Below are 20309 nucleotides of genomic sequence, written 5' to 3' on the forward strand. Positions count from 1 at the left end.
TCTGTATCATTACTACTTGTGAGCTCAAGCAGCAAAGTTAGTTCTTTTTTACAGGCTAGACTGTACTAGAAGTAATAGTCATGGGACTTTATTGGCTACCTTATTCTGCAAGAGATTTAAGTTAGAAGGTAAGTTTGAGCAGAATGGGTGGAAATCACTTTAACTGTTTTGGTGGCAAACAATGGCCAGGACATCATCATCAGTATCCTTGTTAAAGCAGTAGATAGGAACTGTGCAAAGAGAGAATAGTAGATAAATGTAAGCAGATGAAGTTCTAGAGAACATTGAAAAGATACATAAGGAACAGTTTCACTGAAGGGTCTCAGAAGTCTGCTGAATAAGAGCAAAGATAAAGCTCTTAATTGAACCCAAAATCTAGCAATGACAATGCACTTCTGAAGACCTTATAGGACATTACTCCAGGCCCTGAGGAAAAGTCTACTCAACAGCCATAGAAAAGATTAAAATAGCCTTCAGAAGGAGATATAGACATTAGGTTAATGAGATGATGAAAACGCTTTACCACTGAAATTGGTTATCAGAGAAAATCTCCAACTATTCTGACATAATTTTAGCTGTAAATTCAGAAGATACTTGTTGTTTTCTAAAGCACATTCTACTAGAAGTCATTTTAAATGTCCTGGAAGGGCTGAATTTCATTTTTTGCTCAGGCAGAACTGAGAAAACTTTCATTTAGGTCCTTAGAGTTTTGTGACCTACCTGTATCTGCTGGAATGTTTTTCAAGTTGTTTTCAATTATTTTGATGAATTAGCTTTTATAAGTTTTCTTCTGAAAAAAAAAATGTTATTTCATCATGTTTTTTAGCTGTTTTGAACTTAGGCGTGTTCTATTTCTGTCATTTTAGTAGTTATAGACACTTTAAAATTTATTAACATCTGGTGCCAATTCTTTGTTCAGAAATTATATATGACAATTGAAAGTCCCTAGGCATCCCACAGAAGCTGAAGTGTAGGAGATTGATTTTGGAGTATGCAAAACAATAGTTATTAAAACTGTCAGAAGACAGATGGCGATATATTACTTGGATGCCACTAAGACCTCAGCTTCTTCCCTGCTATATGTTTCCCCAACTTACAGAGTATTAACAGCTTACTCAGCTGACTCCTCCTCTTGCCATAGCAGGTAGAGCTTATTTAGACTAGGGCCACTAGAGAGTGTGACTGTAGCCCCACCACATGAAGATTTTTCTCACAGGGTCTGTCTGCAAAGTTGTTCAGACTCTCAAGTCACATCAGTTTTTGCCTGTACAACTGCATTGAGAGTGTAGATATTTGGCAGAAAATAAATTTGCTTGTGTTCTGGCTGGTCCTCAGAGAGCAGAAGGGCTAGATGCATCCTAATTTCTGTTTGAATCAATTTGGCCCTGTAAGCATGGTCAGGTTCAGTAAGTACTTTCATGATCACAGACTCCTGAATAGCTGCACCATGCAATTGATTGAAGCGACAGTCTATAGATTCTTGTTAGATTGCCATATGAATAACTAGACCTACAAAATATAAATGCATGGTGCTATGTGGAAGGGTATACTCTGACACAGTCAGAGGTGCAAACTTTACAAAAGAGGTGCCACTGCTTAGGGGAGGAGAGAGGAGCAAGCCCATCAACTTGTCTGCAAGGTGATTGCATTCTCTTCCGCTGCCACAAAGGATTTCAAACACCAAATTTATACTTTTAGAAGAAGTGGAGATGAGACTGTTGTCAAATTTCCTGTTCTTAACATCATAAATGGTTGTAAGGACAGATAGTGAGGAATATGGAGAGTTACAAAGAGAGATTACAAAGACTGTGGATCGAGCACAAAGGTGGAATGGAACAGTAAGGTGTTGGTATCACTCACTCTTTCACCTGGCTAATTGATTGCAGAGATTTGTCATCTGGCCTTCAGCCTGCTAACCTGTCATCCCCTCAGGGTGCCATCGTGCCCATGGTACTCCCTTCACCACATCTCTCATGGCATATCTCATGGATTTAGCCCTCATTCCCATAACATTGCTCCAGTTTATTTCAGAGCTGTGTGACCATCACAGCATACTGACCCTACTTCTGAGAATTTCCTTCTCAGAAATTGGTTTAATTCTGAAGGAAAATATAATATTCTTTCTCTCACTCTTTTTATTTTTTTCTTTCTGTGTATATATAGGTTTATTTATACACATGCACGTGTATGAACATTTTGTCAACAAAAGCAATTTTACTTTCAATATATTTTAGTATATTAAAAAAGACAGCTCCCAAATACTTATTTTTTTTTAATTCTCTTTTTTTCAAGGTAAAAGGGGTTTTATATCAATCAGAACAATTTCTTGACATGTATGGAAGCCATATACTGCACTTACCAAACAGTTTTCCTAAAATTTTTACAGTTTTCAAATTTTACAAATTGTAGTTGTTTGGTCAGCCACCTTTGTTGTACCCATTAAGAATACTATTAAGAATAGTAAATGATGGAATAATTAAAATACTTCTCAATCAAAGCAAGACTCCTGGTAAAGTAGCTGTTAGAGCTGTCTTTTTCAATGGCTGCAATTGTTTGACAGAAAACATGTCTTAAATTAAATGGACTTCTAGACATCAAATATAGTTTACTCTAATGTATTCTGCCTACATTATACAGAAATTAATCTTTCAGGATTCATGTCATATACTGTATTTGTGGGCAACAAGCAAACTGGTGCTCAAATTAGCAGGTTGGAATATTGCAGTCCTCATTCAGTCCTTTCCTCAATGTGCATCTTTACATGAAGGATAAATGGGGATTTCAATTTTATTTTTACATCGGTGCCATTTTAGCTAGGGAAAAAACCAAAAATAACAATGAAGCAAAACATCCATTTAACTCATTCTTTTCATCTGTTTGTGCACTGTCTGAGTGTTCTAGCAATAATGCAATTCTTTAGAGTGTTTAGAAAATAGCTCCTTAGTTGGGAGAAATATTTTACAAAATTATATCCAAAGCACAGATTAATTAATTTTCATTTGGACTTTTGTGTTGAATTCTTCTGGGTTTCTGTAACTATAAAAATCAGTAAGCTATACATCCCACACCTTAGCATTTTTACTTGTGGATAGCTGATAGTTGATAACATTGTAAATTCAGTTTTATCCTTGCCTACACTGCTTTAAAAGTTTTGAACAACACCATATTAGTTAACCTTCCTCCAAAGGTTATGTTCTAGCAGCATAAATTCTTGCAGGTCTTTACAAACATTGTGAAGATACAAAGAACAGAGAACAATTCCTCCTAACATTTTCAGGAATGCTGATGTGATAAATGACTGTCAAAACTTAACAGCTCTTACAAAAGCTATCTTGATGTGTGTGCTGGATTTTGAATGAAAAATTTATTTTGACATTATTTATAACCATTGTTATTTGTTTCCAAAAATACTTCTTAGCTATTTTTTGTAAGAATGCTGTCTGAAAGTTCTACAAACTTTTGAAAATGTATTTGTTCAGAGATCCTTTACACTATATCAGAAGATAGAGTGTAAACATCTTAAAGTTATTTTGATTTCTTTCTTATTTATAAATTATACGGTGATGAGAGCAGGGAGAAGAAATAATTCTCTATAATACACTTTGCCTGCTGGTAAATAAATAGCCCAATAATCCCAAGATAATTTTTTTGACCCAAAGCTACAACAATAATGCACACACTTGAAAAAAGGTGATGGTTCACCATATTACTTTGTGACATGAGAATATGACCCCTCTTGAAACAAAGTGTAACCATCTATAGACTGGAATGGATTAACATAAAAATTTTGTTGTCAGTTATGAATAATGAATATGCTTTTGAATTAATCCTTTTTATAAAAAAGTTAATAAGGGATAATAAAATAATTCTTCATGAAATTCCTTTTTCCTAATATTTCATAGTGTTAACCACTCTTTGCACAGATGTTTCCTCCTCAGTATTTCTTCTTATGATGAAAGCATAAGTGTAAAAGCCATATGGAGAATTAGAAAATAATGATCTAATTAGTTTCCAGTGCATTTTTTTCAATTTTTTTCAAATTCCTTTGTGACAGTGTTCACAGGGCTTTTCAGGATGAGGGAAGAGACGTAGATTTGACTCCATATTTCAGAAGGCTTGATTTATTATTTTATGATATATATATATTACATTATAACTATAGTAAAAAGAATAGAAAGAAAAGTTTCATCTCAGAAGGCTAGCTAAGCTAAGAATAGAAAGGAATGAAAACAAAGGTCTATGGCTCAGACAGAGAGGGAGAATCAGCTCTGCCATGAGTGGTCACTAATTCCAAACATCCACAGGAGACCAATTACGGATCCACCTGCTGCATTCCACAGCAGCAGGTAACCATTGTTTACATTTTGCTTCTGAGGTCTCTTAGCTTCTCAGAAGGGAAAAAATCCTAAGAAGGGATTTTCACAAAAAGATGTCTACAACATTCCTTATACTGTAATATTATAATAAAAGTACTTAATTTGAGTCGTGAGGGTAGTTCCTCGAGGGTAGGAAGGCTTACAGGGAGAACTGGACAGAATCAGTGGGCTGAGGACAGCTGCAGGAGGTTCAGTAAGGCAAAGTGCCAAGTCCTGCACTTGGGTTACAACAAGCCCATGAAGCACTATGGGCTGGGGAGAGTGGCTTGAGAGCTGTTTGGCAGAAAGGGACTTGGGGGGCTCTTTGACAGCTGGCTCAGTAAGAGCCAGCAGTGTTCCCAGCTAACCAAGAAGCCCAATGGCATCTTGGCCTCTATCAGGAACAGTGCAGCCAGCAGGACCAGGGAAGTGATCACCGTCTGTACTCGGGACTGATGAGGACACACCTGGACATGCCAGTGCATCTGCCAGTGCTGCATTCAGTTCTGGGGCCCTCAATCTAAAAAAGACATGGAGATACTGGAGCCTATCCAGCAAAGGGGGAAAAGGCTCCTGGATGATCTAGGAGACACACCTTATGAGGAATGGCTGCAGAAAATGGGTTTGATTAGTCTCAAGAAGAGGATGCTCAGGAGAAAGCTCATCACTCTTCAAGTACCAGAGAAGAGTTTGTAGTTATGTGGGGGCCAGTATCTTCTGCTGTGCCTGCAGTGAGAGGACCATAGGAAACAGCCTTAAAATGAGATAGGGGAGATTCAGATTAGATATCAGAAAAATGTTTTCATTGTTAGGGTGGTCAGGAACTGGAACAGGTGTGCCAGAGAGGTAGTGGAGTCACCATCCCTGGAAGTGTTTGATCCGTCTAGTTTTGGCTCTGGGTGTTGTGGTTTAGTGGTTTAGGGATTACAGTGGTAGTGCTGGATTGATGTTTGGACTTAATTATCTTAAGAGTCTCTTTCAACCTTGATGATTTGATGATCCTATTTGATGGTGTTTTTTTCAAATCCACTCAGTGTTTGAGGACTTTTTTTCTTGTTGAAAACAAAAAGAAGTATTTATCATCTACATTATTCAGACATTTATTCATGACATTGATTCATTTGAAAGCATATATTTCATTTAATGATTAACTGCCAGATCATATTATTCCACAAAAACAATGATCTGTCTGTATTGGACTGACCATTAAAAATCCATAAACTAACAATAGAGCAAAAACCATGGTGGGCTTGTTTGCTTGCTTGTTTTAAATATAGCTTTCACATTGATTAGGTTGACAGCAGTACATATGACTTAATGAATGAATCCTTACAGAAATAATAATGTCTGCCAGAGTATCAAAAACTAATGGTTGGACTTAAGTATGGATTAAGTATGTACAGCTTTTGAAGGGAAGTGTTTTGAAACATAATGGCATAGATACAATATAGCTGAGGAGGGAGGTAGATGTTATCAAACTGAAAAGGTACAAGTAAAAGCAATTTTTTTTTTCACTCTTCACAGTGAAAGTAAGTGTAATTACAAGACAGCAGTACTGGGAAACAAATAACTGATTTGATATCTGAGATCTTGAATGTAAAAACCATTAATCTTTGAAAGTATACTTGACACTTATTCCTGTACAGCTGAAGAAGAACTATGCGTTTTACTTCTGGTGCAGGATCTTTTAATGTGACATCCAGACAATTTTATTTTATTTATAACTACTGTGGAGAAACTTCTGAGAAAAAGGTCTGCATGTTTGAGTGTTCTATTTTTTAAACACCTCAACAATATAAACAATAAAATGGAGAAGGCATTAGTGTTCAAATACTGAAAAGCAAACAGCATTATCTTGGGGGAAAAGTGAATGCTGCATTTCAGAAAACAGACATCAAATTTTCTCACTGTTACTTTCTGGAATAGATGTAACACTCTCTCAAAGGCATAGTAAATCTCAAGGAAAACTTTCCATTTCTTTGTCTCTTGCTCAGCCTATAGATAAACACACTGACATTCATGATAAAAGTCTCTTCACCAACACAGGGTTACAGGGTCACTCATTCTAAATCCTTACCACCATCTCTCTCTGCTAGGTAATAAATGAGGAAAACAAAAAAGCAAGAAAGAAAATAAAGAGTGTCTGATAATTTGCATAGCACTTTCCAAATGCCTGACAATGAAGTGCTGAAGAATATGTTTCATTACTAAATCAGCAGGCAGAAAGAACTGGAACTATTGTGATAATATTGCAGATACTATGAAAAAAACATCCTGTCACTAGTCTGCTGTGAAAGGGCATATTCAGAGCTACATAAGCTCCCCATCCAGGAGAGACTGCCTTCAGCATCTAGTCTTATTCTGAAAACACATTTTTATTAGAATGACTTTTGAAATAATAAATAGCAGAACCAAATTTGTATTTTAGACTTTATCATAAATACTAATAATGTATAAATATTAATCATTTTAATCCCACTGCTAAGAATGTGTCTTTTTTCATTACTGCGTTTGGCTACCCACAACAGGCTGTTATACCTTGTTATAACTTTAGCAGGAAGCTCAGCACTTTTGTATCTCTTCCATGTTTAGCTATGGATGTGTAAAGTCAGAAATCAGTTTTATTCCTCATTCAAATTTACATTAGCTATGTAGGCCATATGTCATATGCTCATTTTCCAGCTCAGTGCTAATAAATTCTGCTTTCTTCCATAGGTAGCAGAACATGAATCTTTTAACATTCCAGTTGGTCTAACCTGAGCTTCATAAAGAAGCAAAGAAATGTATACATTCTAAAATAAACTTTTAGATACTTCAAGATATGCTTCCATCAATTAGACCACAGGTGGCCAGTCTGTCTGATATGATGAGCTATCCATTTTTTATAGTTCCAGAAGGTGCCAGGCATTTGCCACATACTGGACATTCAAAGATGTCAACCTATGCTACCTATGTGTCTTATTACTCCCTGTATTCAAGGTTGTGAGCTACCCAGAAGCTTGCCATGGTATCCTTGCTCTTCAACATAGTCAAGGTACAAGTTCCACACTTACAGGATCCACACTTAACAGGTAAGTGACAGACCTACAATAATAATTTTGTACCTCTCTTCAAAATAAAATTAGTAGTCTGTGTTCTGAATGTATGACCTTAAGTTTTGCCATTTAAGTCTATTAAACTGGGAACGTCATATCCCTGTATAGAGGAACACAATCTTGATATTATTAATTATCCCAGCTGTCAGATGAAAGTGGCAGCTGGGGTAATGAACCGTTTCTGAACCCTTTATGTTTGCTCAGTCTGCTAATGCCCCAGGAAAGCCAAAACCCTTGTGACCTACCCACCTGTCAGCATCCTGATATGGGGACTCCACTGATAGTCCACTGTATCTGGGGGCAGTTGATTGACTTGTTCAGGCATATGTGCAGATAGTACATCAGAGCCTAATCTTTTATTACAATTTTGAAAGAGGGACCCCTTAGTGGATCTTCCACTTTTGTTGAGTATGCTATTGACTGCTAGGACCCTTGCAGGACTTAGGCAACACAGTTTACAGAATAACCCACTTAATTAATTGACACTGATAAAAAAAAAGTTGTGACAGGTCAAGGTTCAAAAATTGCTGTTGATAGTAACTGACTGCAAAAATGTATTTAAAGCAATATACAGACAGGCTCAAATCACCAATGAAAGTTAGCTAGAGATAATAATAGAACATACATAGGGTAAGTTTCTTACCTCATATGCATCCCTACAAGGGAAAAGAGAGGCTCAATCTGACCCCAGAAGCTAGAATGGAGTCTTTAAATTTTCCCCATCCTTAACTTACTTTTATACCATTTCTTTATGTTTAGGTGTAGTCACTTTAGCTTGAGTGACCTGTGTTACTGATAGGTGGAAAATTCTGTCATTTCTCTGTTAAAGATATAGTTAATAAAATATAGAGTACACACCCAGTGAGGAGTGGCTGTACCTTGGAGGTGAGTAATGTTGGGATGGAGGCATCAATTAATATTAAAATTGGATTATAATGAAGCAATTTCATTTGCAGAAAAATATTTTGCCACAGTTGCTGATTCAGCAGGACATCTTCTATCTGCTTTGGTTGGCAGGTGCTGTGCAGGTGCTATCAGGCACATGATGCCATTGAGTTCCCATCCCTGCAAGGATTTCAACAGAGCATGATTGCAGTTTCTCCACTCCACTCCACCTTCTGTTCCATCCCTCTTAGGATGTGCTTAAGGGTGCAGGTTGTGTTGCATGGGGAATTTCATGCGTGCCAAATGCATTCCATCCAGAAAATAGCAACTGCAGTTCACCTTTTCATTCCCTATTATTGGTAACATTATATTCACATTATGTTAGAATGTGAATATAACTTCAGAGATTTCTCTAATTTTATCCCCAGTCATCTTCCCACGGCAGTTTTCTGTTTTGTAGATTGTACTTGCAGAGAATTTGTAGTCTGCATTTTTTAAAAACTAAGTAACAAAATATGCTTAGAATTCCTCATTGCAAGGAGACAGTTTAAAAAGCTCTAAAATTTTATTTTAGTTTATAGTTCATTTATTGTCAAAAAGTTTAGTACTTCAAAGCGTTTTTCTATACTTCTCTAACAGAGACATATTTTACTATATCATCACAAAATCATTACTCAATTTTGCATGTCCTTTATTTGAATTCTACATTCTGAAAGAATAGCATGTGAAGAAACCACCTATTTTTGAGAGAAGCAGTGGGACCAATTTAATAAGTGATGGAAGAAACACAGGAAAAAAAGAAAGATGTTTCAGCTTGGAAAAGTATAAGGTAATACATCTGGGGAGAAATAATACAAAATCAGATTCTGTAGAGAAGTATTGTGGATAATAAAAATGCTCAGAAAGACATAAGGACAGCATTATACAGCAAATCTTCTAAACGTTTTGCATTGAAATAATATAATAAATAAAACAAATCTTTTTCACATATCTGCTAAACTCAGGAAATGTTTTTTGAGTCTTAATATGGTCTACTGAGAGCATACTTTCCCAAAGTAGTCCTCAGAGCAGCATTTCTGTGATGCAGAGAGCACTGACATAGACATTGACATTGCACTCTTAACTTTACAACAAGTTTCTCACATACAACAAGCAAACAAACTATGTCTGGAATCACAATTCCACCAAAGCAGCAACTGTTCAGTAGATAGTTTTATAATATCTGTCACTGGCTGCCTGGATAAGAATATCACAGCTAGGATATGGCATTCAAGCAGAGCTGAAAGTGTGGAATAAGCCAACACTTAGTGTGAATGGAATACACTGTCCAAAGGTTTACCCCCCCAAGACAGCTGCCTGTAAAATGACAAACTCTTAGAAGAGGAATAGTTTTGTACCTGTATTTCTCATGATGTTCAGTATTTTTTCACATGTTCCTAATCTTTCTGCAGTAAGCTAGCATAAGGGCAGCTCTGAGTCTTCCTCAGAATCTTACTCTCAATAAATTAATATTTTTTAAAAAAGAAAACTTTTGTATAAATTCCTGAACAGGTTTGCTTTTAAGCTGTTTATATACACAGCAGTATCATGTAGGAAATACATATGCCCTGAGAAAATTCTGAGATAGGAATAAAGCCTTTTCTATATTTGGTATGAGCATCTATCTTACTATTTAGTGCTGACTAGAGGACCATTTTAGCTCCTTGTCCACTTCCCTTGGTAAATCTCCTCTGACATCTGCATCACTTTCCTAGATGAATGTGATAATGGAAGCCGTTTAACTTATCCAATATTTTAGGCCTGAAATGTTAAGTCTGATTTTAGACATGGAAAACACTTGGTAATTATTTTTGTTGGTTATATTTTTAAATTAAATTAGTACTAATTTTCTTATACAGCCTCAGTATCCCTTTACCATGGATAGTCTGCGAGGCTATTTTGCTAAAATTGACAAATGTTAATGTACATAAACATCAACAGTTTTCACTTAGTTATCTCATCAGTACTGTGAGAATTCAAAGCACTTTAATGTGAATGAATATTAAATTTTAGCCCAAATCAAAATCACATATATATACAGTCATGGATTCATGTGAATGAAAAACACCCCAGTATTTGATTTTGTTTGATTTTATGTTCCATTTTAGTTTATCATTCTATTTTAAGTGATTAAATAAATTTTGAAATTTGAAAAGGCTCAAATACTTCCAGGTAGAAACTAATGAATATTTGGACATGTTAAATCCACATAGATAGTTTCTATATGTGTTGAAGCACATCATGTTCATAATTTTTATGGAACAGTTTTTTGGATTATTTACCATGATTGCAATTGGCTATATATTGATCATTTGGACATACCCTTGAGGAAGGCAGGAGTGGTACATGGGCAAATAGAGAAAACTTCAAAATGAGTGTCACAGCATCAAGATACCACAGGAGCATGACACAGGGAATATACAGGGAATGTCAAATCTCATATCTGAACTCATATATTTCTGTAACACATAAAAATTTACAGTAATGTGAATAAAAATAGACCTTCCTAAATATGGTAATTAAATACATATATTTTTATATGACAATCTTTTTATTTAATTCTCATGCATGCATATATGTTTGGACTGAAACTAAATTTTAATTTTTTAAAGACAGGCCTGAAAATATTGAAAGAAAAATAACCCTCTTACCAAACAAAAAGAACTGTACTGCAAATATAGATTGTATGAAAAAGAGGATGAAGACACAAAACTCCTAAAGGAGAAATCAATACTATTGGTACTATAATAAATGGAATGGCAACATGATTCCATTAACAGACAAATTTCCAACAACTTACTACCTAGGAAGTTCAGTAATATCAATATTCTCCAAATCTGATTTTTCAAACAGCATTTTCTTGTGATGAATGAGGCAGCTTTTGCTGAGTCTAAGAAAGTTTTATATTTAATAAAAGAAGAAGAAATATGAAAAGAGGCATAATAAAATAATATAGAAGTCAAATTACCTGGAGACACTGAGGTATATGCATCATAACATTGCCTTCTAGATACAGAAAATGTCAAAAGAAACAGAAAGACTCTATAAGGAATAATTCTTTAAAAGTTATCAGCATTGAAGCTATACTTTCAGTGGATAAAAATGAGTCTGAAGTAGACCAGAATAAAATAATCAAGATTATTTTAATTTTTAAGAAGATACTAATCTCAAAAATGAGAGAGATGAGTGTAGAAGAAAGAAAAAGAAAAAAAAAATTGTTTCTGGACAATTGGACCCAATTTGCTGGCCATTTTTCTGCAGCAAAATTTTCACTGATTCCAGCAATTGTTTTGATATAATGAGAATTGCAGCCCATCCTAATCATCCTAATATACAAGACAGTGACATAAGAAATAAGGAAAGCTGCAGCTCCAAGCTCATAGAGTACAAGAAGGGAGATCTGAAGCATATGCAATCCTTCCACTTTCAAATTGCTTTTATCACTCCTTTGCTGGGACAGTTTTCTTGCTCTTTTCTAAGCTGCTGTCTTCAGATGTAATTAGAATCTACTTTTGTTTAATTAAAAAATGTAAAAAGATACACAGAGGTGTAATTCAATATATTCAGTTTACAGCTTGTTTAAGTCATTCTCAATTCAAATAGTTTGATCTGGTATCCAATTTTAAGCTTTACTTCTTCAGTAGATACTGTGATTTATTTTCATTTTATATTTCATTTATTTTCATTCTTTGCTGTATTCTTCTGAATTTGAAACATGAAAAGTAGTTTATCTAACTGAACATTTTATTATTATTATTTATTATTATACATTTTTGTCAAAGCAAATGTTTTTCAAGGTTTAGTGATTCCAAGTTTACTAATGCTCATCAGTCATCTAAACCTCAATTGAAACTTTACTTGGAAAAAGGTATGATCATAACTCAACATTTGAAAGATGTTTTGATGTGCTGCATAAAGAAACAAAACAGTTAAAACAGACAGACTGCATACGACCCCTGTAACAATGAATCTGCTTAATTTTTTCTGTTATCTCAGACTTCTCTTGAATATGCATTGTCATAGAAGACTGCGACTCTGTGAAAACTTTACCAAAAGCCCCCTTCATACCAATGATTCAAAAGGCATCGTTACTGTTCATGTCATCTGGAAGAGAAGTCAGATGTCCACCATGTCAACAGTATCATTACCCGGTTAAATGTGACTCAAAGGTGTAATTGGGAAAGATCTATTAAGCTGAGAAAAAACACAGTATATCCCTCCTTTCCCAGCAATTACAAAAGGCCTTCCAAGCATAGATGTCTCTCTTTAGATAGCATTTCATGTTTGTTTTCCCTGAAAGTTAACCCTAAACAAAACTAACAGAGCAATGGCATCCTGGTGGAGTAATTGATGAAAAATCTCATGTTCTCCAATAATGATAGCTAGCTGGGAGCCAGGCTAGAGCACTGCTATATTTTAAGTCTTCTTTTTCCAGGATCAATATTGCTGTTTTTCAACACTCAATTATCAGAGAAGGAAAAAACTTGTTCCAATTCAACAGCAGAAGTCCCCTCTTAGTCACTCTTCTCAAGGCCAAACAGGCCCAGCTCCCTCAGCCTATCCTTACAGGAGGGATGCTCCAGTCCTTTAGTGATCTTTGTCACCCTCTGCTGGACCTGCTCCAGGAGTTCCACGTCTCTTGTGCTAAGGAGAGCAGATCCAGACACAGAATTCCAGATGCAGCCTCACTATTGTTGGTCCTACTGGAAGCGCTTGCAGAAGGTGTCAGTTACAGTGGAATATAGTCACGACAGATGTCATCTGAAGCCTTCAATTCAGTGAAATGATGGGTGCCAAGACTCATTTCTCTCTACTGATTAGCATTGTCCTCTATGGCAAAATTAGAAGTTATATATCTGGCCTGACTTACCTACACAGATGTGCTCTGATGAAGGATAATTTAGGTACTATTTTATGCTAGTCAGGTGTCCTTATTTATTTTTTTAGCTTGATTAGTAGTTCTCTATCAATTAAATTATCAACAATTTAAAACCTCTTAAAATTTTTACTGTTTCAGGTTTACAATAGACAGGTAAAGAAAAATTATGTATGTAATATTTAAGCTTTCAAAGATCATAATTTTGGTAGTTTACAGGGAAGAGAATAATGACACTATTTCAAACATTAGCTATTGAAACGCTGTTGTATAAATGTTGCTAATCAGCCACCTAATTCTTTGTGAGTTTTACTACTGACTCAGTAAGTTCAGCATTGTGTCCAAGGATTTTGTGCACAAATATAGAGTTCTGTGCTGCATCCATGACCTGTAAACTCTGGCTTCTTTTTGTAGCACACCTTTGTGTGCTAACTTCATTGATATCTGTGATAAATAGGCACAGACAAGATGCAAACAGATATGATGTAAACTTTTCAAATAATGCTTTTGTAGCCAGAACATCTTTAATGATCTCTTCAGGTTGGATGGAGCTTTTTTTAGTAATATTGCCATCATCAGATGAGAATAACAGGAAATATTTTTAAAGGCTTTGATGGAACAAAAGTACAGTAGAAAAGTTTAACTTGATAGAGAGCAAACAAATGAACACACCTGAAATATGGATTCAAATGTTTGTTTATGAACAAACTGGTCATGGAAAAATACCAATGGATGTGTAGCAGTTGAAGATAAGTAACACATTAAATTGATACCTTTCACAACTGTTAACTCCCTGTGTATGAAAAAATTTAGCCAGTGGTTTCTCATGAATTTACAGACAAAAGGAAAAGTAATGTCATAATGGCAAGTTTATAAGTATTAGTCTGTCAATGATAAATATTCTTTCTTCACATTTACTGTAGAAAAGACAAATTTACTGTAGAAAAGACAAGTGATATAAATATTGCCCAAGGTTTGATCAGAAATGCTTCTTGTCACAAAATCAGTTACATTTCAAAATCTTGTCAATCAGAGATTTCTTTACAGGTTCTTTCAGATGAACTTTACATCAGCCAGCTCCATGTAGATATCTTAGATAACTTAGGAAGCGTTAAATGTCTTCATGGGATATGTCTTCATGGGAAACTGATCGAGTCCTTGCTGTCTGACAATTTATCTGTTAATTTTACACTTTAGCCCTTTACAATATTTTGTTACTTTTTTAAAAGGGTGTGCTGCTTGTTCAAACATTAATGCTGTTTAAATTCTCTTTTCTAATTGAATTGCTTTTTGTCTCAGCTTTGGAGGCAGCTAACAAAGCTCAGCTGGAGTTTAAGGTCAACGTCATCATTTGTCATTCCTCAGTTTTACAGATGATGGACTCTGTTAAAGGGACCTTCTCTTGGCTACTCCCCCTAAAAAGAAAAGAAAACCTGACAAGTCAATCTTTACTTGAACCAAGTTTGAGGGGACTACTGTATTATTTGCTAATTTCTAAACCCCCCATCCAACCCCCACCCCTCCCCCTCCAACTTAGAAACATACTCAGATATGGGTGTAAAAGCTAAAGAAAAAAGTGACAGAACTGGGTGTTCTAAGTGTTTTCAACCACTTTGCCTCTGTATTAAACTAGTCCTCTTTCCTCTTGGTACAGTGGCTTTAAAAATCTTTTGTTAGAGAAGCTCTGAAGCAATGATTGCACTCTTGAAATGTTCATTTTAACATTTTGACTTATTAAACACATTTTTGCAGTGTGACAGAGTGCTTGAATACTTAAAAAACAGATCATACTTGTCTTAAAGTTCAGTTAAAGATTGAAAATGTTAAACATTAACAGAGATTGGTATTTTTATTTCATATCATTCTCTCCCATTTAAAAAAACTTGCTTCAAGTTTACTTTCTTTAAGATTACTTAATTGTAAGTAAAGCATAGAAACATACAGTTTTACAATATGACCAGTAATGCCTGACGAATCTGGTAATATAAATCCCTCTGTTAATAGATTAAAAAACTCTTTAGTTTTAACAAGCCTTTAAAAATGAGAAAAACTTGATAAAATAACTTATTTTAGAAAACATAATAAAAATAATATGTTGTGCTTAATGTAGTAAAGTCTTCCTGTCTCACAAGGAAATTGATAAAACATATTCTGTCTCAGTAATAAGGTCAGAAACAATAGATATCTCTGATTTGCTGTCAACATTGCAACCATAGACAATAAACTGCTGAGCAGGCAGGAATAGAATATTTGAATATTTATGTTTCATGTAAGCAAATTCTGCAACACTATGTTCTTGGCATAAAATTGTTTGTAGAAGTAACAAGTACATGGCAGTACCTTAAATTCTGGTGTAAGAAAATAATTTTGCAAAACATTATAATAAAGAAGAAATTTGATACTGTAAAATATTTGTCAAAAAGGTACCTGGTGTCCTGCTTACCGCATCTCACAGGGTATCACTGTGGTGAGCCCTTTCGGTGGTGCCCCAGTCTGACCAAGGACACTATGGAAGAGTAGGCTGTGGACACTGTCATTTTTCACATCTCTAGAAAATGGCAGCTGGGTGTGCACTGGGCTTGGGTGCCCCTTATCCTCAGTAAGTTCTCCAAGGAAACCGAGCTGTGTGGTGCAGTTGCCATGCTGGAGGGAAGGGGTGCCGTCCAGAGGGACCTGCACAGCCTTAAGAGGTGGGCCCATGGGGTCACCTAATTGCAGCCTTCCAGTAGATGAAGGGAGCCTATAACAAAGCTGGAGAGCAAGAGCATGTAGTGGTAGGATGAGGTGAAATAACTTTAAATTGAAATAAGGTAGGTTTAGACTAGGTATTAGGAAGAAATTCTTTACTGTGAAGTTAGTGAGACACCGGAACAGGTTGCTCAGAGATGTTGTGGATGCTCCATTCCTGGAAGAGTCCAAAGTCAGGCTGGATGGGACTTAGAACAACCTGCTCTACCCAAAGGTTCTTTTCCCATGGCAAAGGGCTGGAACTATACAATCTTTAATGCCTCTTCCAAACTAAAACACTCTGTGATTCTATGATAAGCTCTATCCCAGCTTGCAGTGAATGCCTGCTATTTTCATTCTAGACCTAAGGGTAACAGAACTGCTCAATAAGAAAGGGGAAATTTTCTCTAACAAAGAGCAGTCATCATGTTATGCATTGCTCAGTAAATAAATGGTTGTTTGATAGCAAGCTTAACCATCTGCTCTGATGTCTTTGATTAAAAGAGTCTATCAGTAATTCAGTGTGGAAAAAAATTCAAATTATTTTGTCCATCCTAGTGTAACTGATTCACCTTAACACAGAAGAAATGTCTGAATTTATTTACCTTAAGTGCAGCACATAGTCAAAGAATAGTGACTCAGACAATTTTCCCATCTCTATTCCCCTCCTCCAGTGCAGTTTCTTTACTGACTTTAATGAAATGTATCTGCACTCCATCTTTCAATAACCTTTCTATCAACTACTTTCTTTCAATAACCTCATTACTTTCTTTTTTCAACTTTTAGAACATTTTCAGATTTTATCATCTCCTTCTAAGCTTTTTACAAACAATAATGGATTTTTATACCTGGGGATATTTTTTTTTCCAAATCAACTATTTTTTTAATTGTATATTTAAAAAATAAGAAATTTGATCTCTAAGAGGATACCACATAACAAACAAACAAAAAATCCCAAAATAAAAGTAATTAACAACTCCAGGATTTATTCTACCTAAATTTTATCCTTTAATTGAAAGACAATCAAGTAATTATATTACAGTTCTGTAGGTCCCACTCTCTTAACATTTTCTTTTTTATCTAGACCTTTAGAATGTCTACCATACAGTTTTCCAACTCCCACTAAGGTTAAATCACTACTGCACAATTCCTGCTGGATTTATAATATTAATCTTGAAGAGTTTAATTTTTTATTGTAATTTTTTATAATATTATATTTTATTTTATTTTTTATTAATTTGTTAAATGCATAAATAACACTTCCTTTTAATAAGAGCGGCAAAAACTCCCTACAAGTAAGAAAGGAATACTAACAAGAATCTTGAAGCATACTTTACCATACCTAATGACCTCAGGTATCTCAGTCTGTGATGTAAATGAAAAATTATGAAAACTTATCTACTCATTACATTACACAATATCACAGTAGCCACTAATTTACATTCATTGATTAATCAGAGTCACAATTTTTTAATCAGCGTTTGTCACAATTTTAAGGCTTTTACTTACTCTGTCAATCTACACTGAATCCAGTACATTGTTTGGGATATTGGCAAGTTTATCAGAATTATCTACAGCTTGTGGGCATCTGTGTTCTTTAATCAGCAGATAAGGTCTCTAGTGACCAAAAACACTTTTGGCAGCTAAAAGGAAGAAATTCTCTGGTGTACTATGGTTGTTTTTAAATAAGTGAAACACTGCTAGCCTTTGGCATATTCTAAACAGGTCATAAAAGTACAAATGTTTCCTTGCCAGCTTTCCAATTAGACTACAACCTGAACACACAGCAGTATGAACCAGATTTGCTAAATAAAACCAAAACATCACCACGTAGGTGGCTTGTGACAGACAATATGCACCTGCTCATACTAATCAGGGCTCTTTTCTTCCCACAAACATGAAATAAATCTGGCCCTACTCATCATTCACAGTGTGTCCATGAATGAAAAAAAAGATAAACCTTCAGCTGATTACTTCTTACTTTCAGCAAAAATCAAATATTTTTTTAAGCTTATAAAGTAAAAAAAAAAAGTTTCTGAAAAAGATAAGACATTGTCTTATTTATTCACTTGTCTTAAATTTTATTTAACTCCAAAATTCTTTTTCTAACTTGCAATTTCAAATTAATTTTCTTGGACCAGCAGAACAATTACATTATATCACTATTAACAAGGTATGTTGGTATTTTGGTACATTCAGTTTTCACACTTGCATATTCTTTGTTAAATAAGATGTAAGCAGTTTAATATCTGGATACTCAATTTACACTAAATATTTAGTTCAAGTATGAGAACCTTGCAAGCTAAAGACTGATGACCTATGTATTTTGAATGGAAACTGTGGAGATATCTAACTGTTGTAAGTTTCTCACCTTCCTAAAAGAAGACCAAAGTAAATCCAACTAATTTTCAGATTGCTGGATGATTTGATTGAAGATCTTTCTTTGTATCAGCTCTTTCTCACCCTTCTTCTCCACATTTAGTGTCTTCTGCTAGGCTATCTGAATCTATGTGTTTTTCCCTATTCCCACACATCTGCATCTTCATGCTTCACACTTCATATGGTTACTTCAATTTTGGTACCATTCTAGATTACAGCTAAACCCAGTATTTTGTAATTTTCTCATCTGGACTTGGATCACAGAATCAGTAAGGTTGAAAGGCACTACTAGAGGTCATCTAACCCTGCTCAAGCAGGGTCCCCTAGATAATTTTACTGAGAATCGCTGTCCAGATTATTGTTAAATAACTCCATAGAAGGAAATTCTACAACCTGCTTTGGCGGCCTGTTTCAGTAGTTTGTCATCTATATATCATAATGAATTTCAAATCCTCCATGTCTTAGTAGACCCAGTGTTTTTTTTTTTTTTATATGGCAGCTGGAAAACATTGCAAAACTGCTCATAATTAGTATAAATACACATATATTTCACTTTAAGCTATTTTTCAGTTTTATTCTTTGTCTTTTCATTTGTTCAGGTAATTACTTCAGCTGAGGCCTATTACAGACAGGTTATAGCATGTTCTGTGACCTTTGCTTTAGCAAAAGGCTTCTGAGGTTTGGTGTTATCTCTGATGGTCCTCAGCTGTGCCTAAATGAATATCAAATAGGCATGGCTCGGTTTATTAGAGGAACATTGACAGTCAGACTGAGTCCTAGCAGTTTATTTCAAAGCATGCTGTGATTTATTGAAGACATTGCCTAAATTAAGGAGAGACATGCCCCTATAACCTGTTTATATCATTTTCTTTTTGCAGTCAGTGCTGATGGATCAGCAGGACATGACAGCAAAGGCAGTTACTTGTCTCAGCTGCCTACAGTTTTGTTCTTTCTTTAGCACAGTGAAGGCAAGTTCAACCATAGGTCTTTTCCTTTTATTCTCCAATTCTCCAAAAACACATTCCATTCACACCAAGGCTTTAAATTGGATAATTCTCCCCTTAAATTAATTGTCAATAAACATAATTTCTGGAACAGTATTAGCAATATTTTCAATGCTACATACATTATGAGTGGTAATATGCAGCTTTCCATAGATTAGATTTCATTTAGATTTTTCAATTACAACTTGAACAGCTATGAATTGAAATATAAGTTAAACTGACACAGTTCACAGTAAAATGATATGTTTGGCTATGTAGAGTTCCTCTCTGTGCAAACAATTAAGGCACAAACTGAGAGTATGGTAGGACTGGATTCACAATATTGTCTCTCTGTTAAATTCCTATTATCCAAATGAATTGTCTCAGATATCATATTGTACAGCATTTGGAAGGCATTTCATTATTTTCTTCACTTGAGGCTGCTTTAATTTAAATATTTATTTTAAATATTCATCAATCTAGTGAAAGAGAATGTAAATGGTGCTAATATCATACTTTTTTTTTCTAAGACTTAATTTTTGAGTTTTTTCCCTACCTCAAAAACTTGAATAGGATGTTTTAGATGGCTGTTCTACATCTGCCATCTGACAGGTACTTAGCAGAGGCAACTTTCTGATATGTGTACAGAATTTTTAACTGGAATAGCAGATCTCTGGGTAAGGCCACAGGGAGGTGAGCTATATCAGCACACACCATCCAGACTACGCACTGCATATGGAAACACCAGACTTATTATGAATGCATGACACAGTCATTCTGCCATTAGTAGGTCTGATGCTTCTCAAAAGTGCCAGATGTCCAACACATTCCCAAAGGACTGCACACATGCACAGCCCAGTTGCAAAAAGTATGCTTTCCTAGTTCAGTATTTCCTTAAGTATTTCCTTCAATGCACTTGCCTTCAAATCTGTTTCATCTTTTAAACAGAGAAAGTATTTGACAGTATCTG

This window comes from Molothrus ater, chromosome 1 (genome assembly GCF_012460135.2).
Source record: "Molothrus ater isolate BHLD 08-10-18 breed brown headed cowbird chromosome 1, BPBGC_Mater_1.1, whole genome shotgun sequence".
In the NCBI taxonomy this organism is placed as follows: domain Eukaryota; kingdom Metazoa; phylum Chordata; class Aves; order Passeriformes; family Icteridae; genus Molothrus; species Molothrus ater.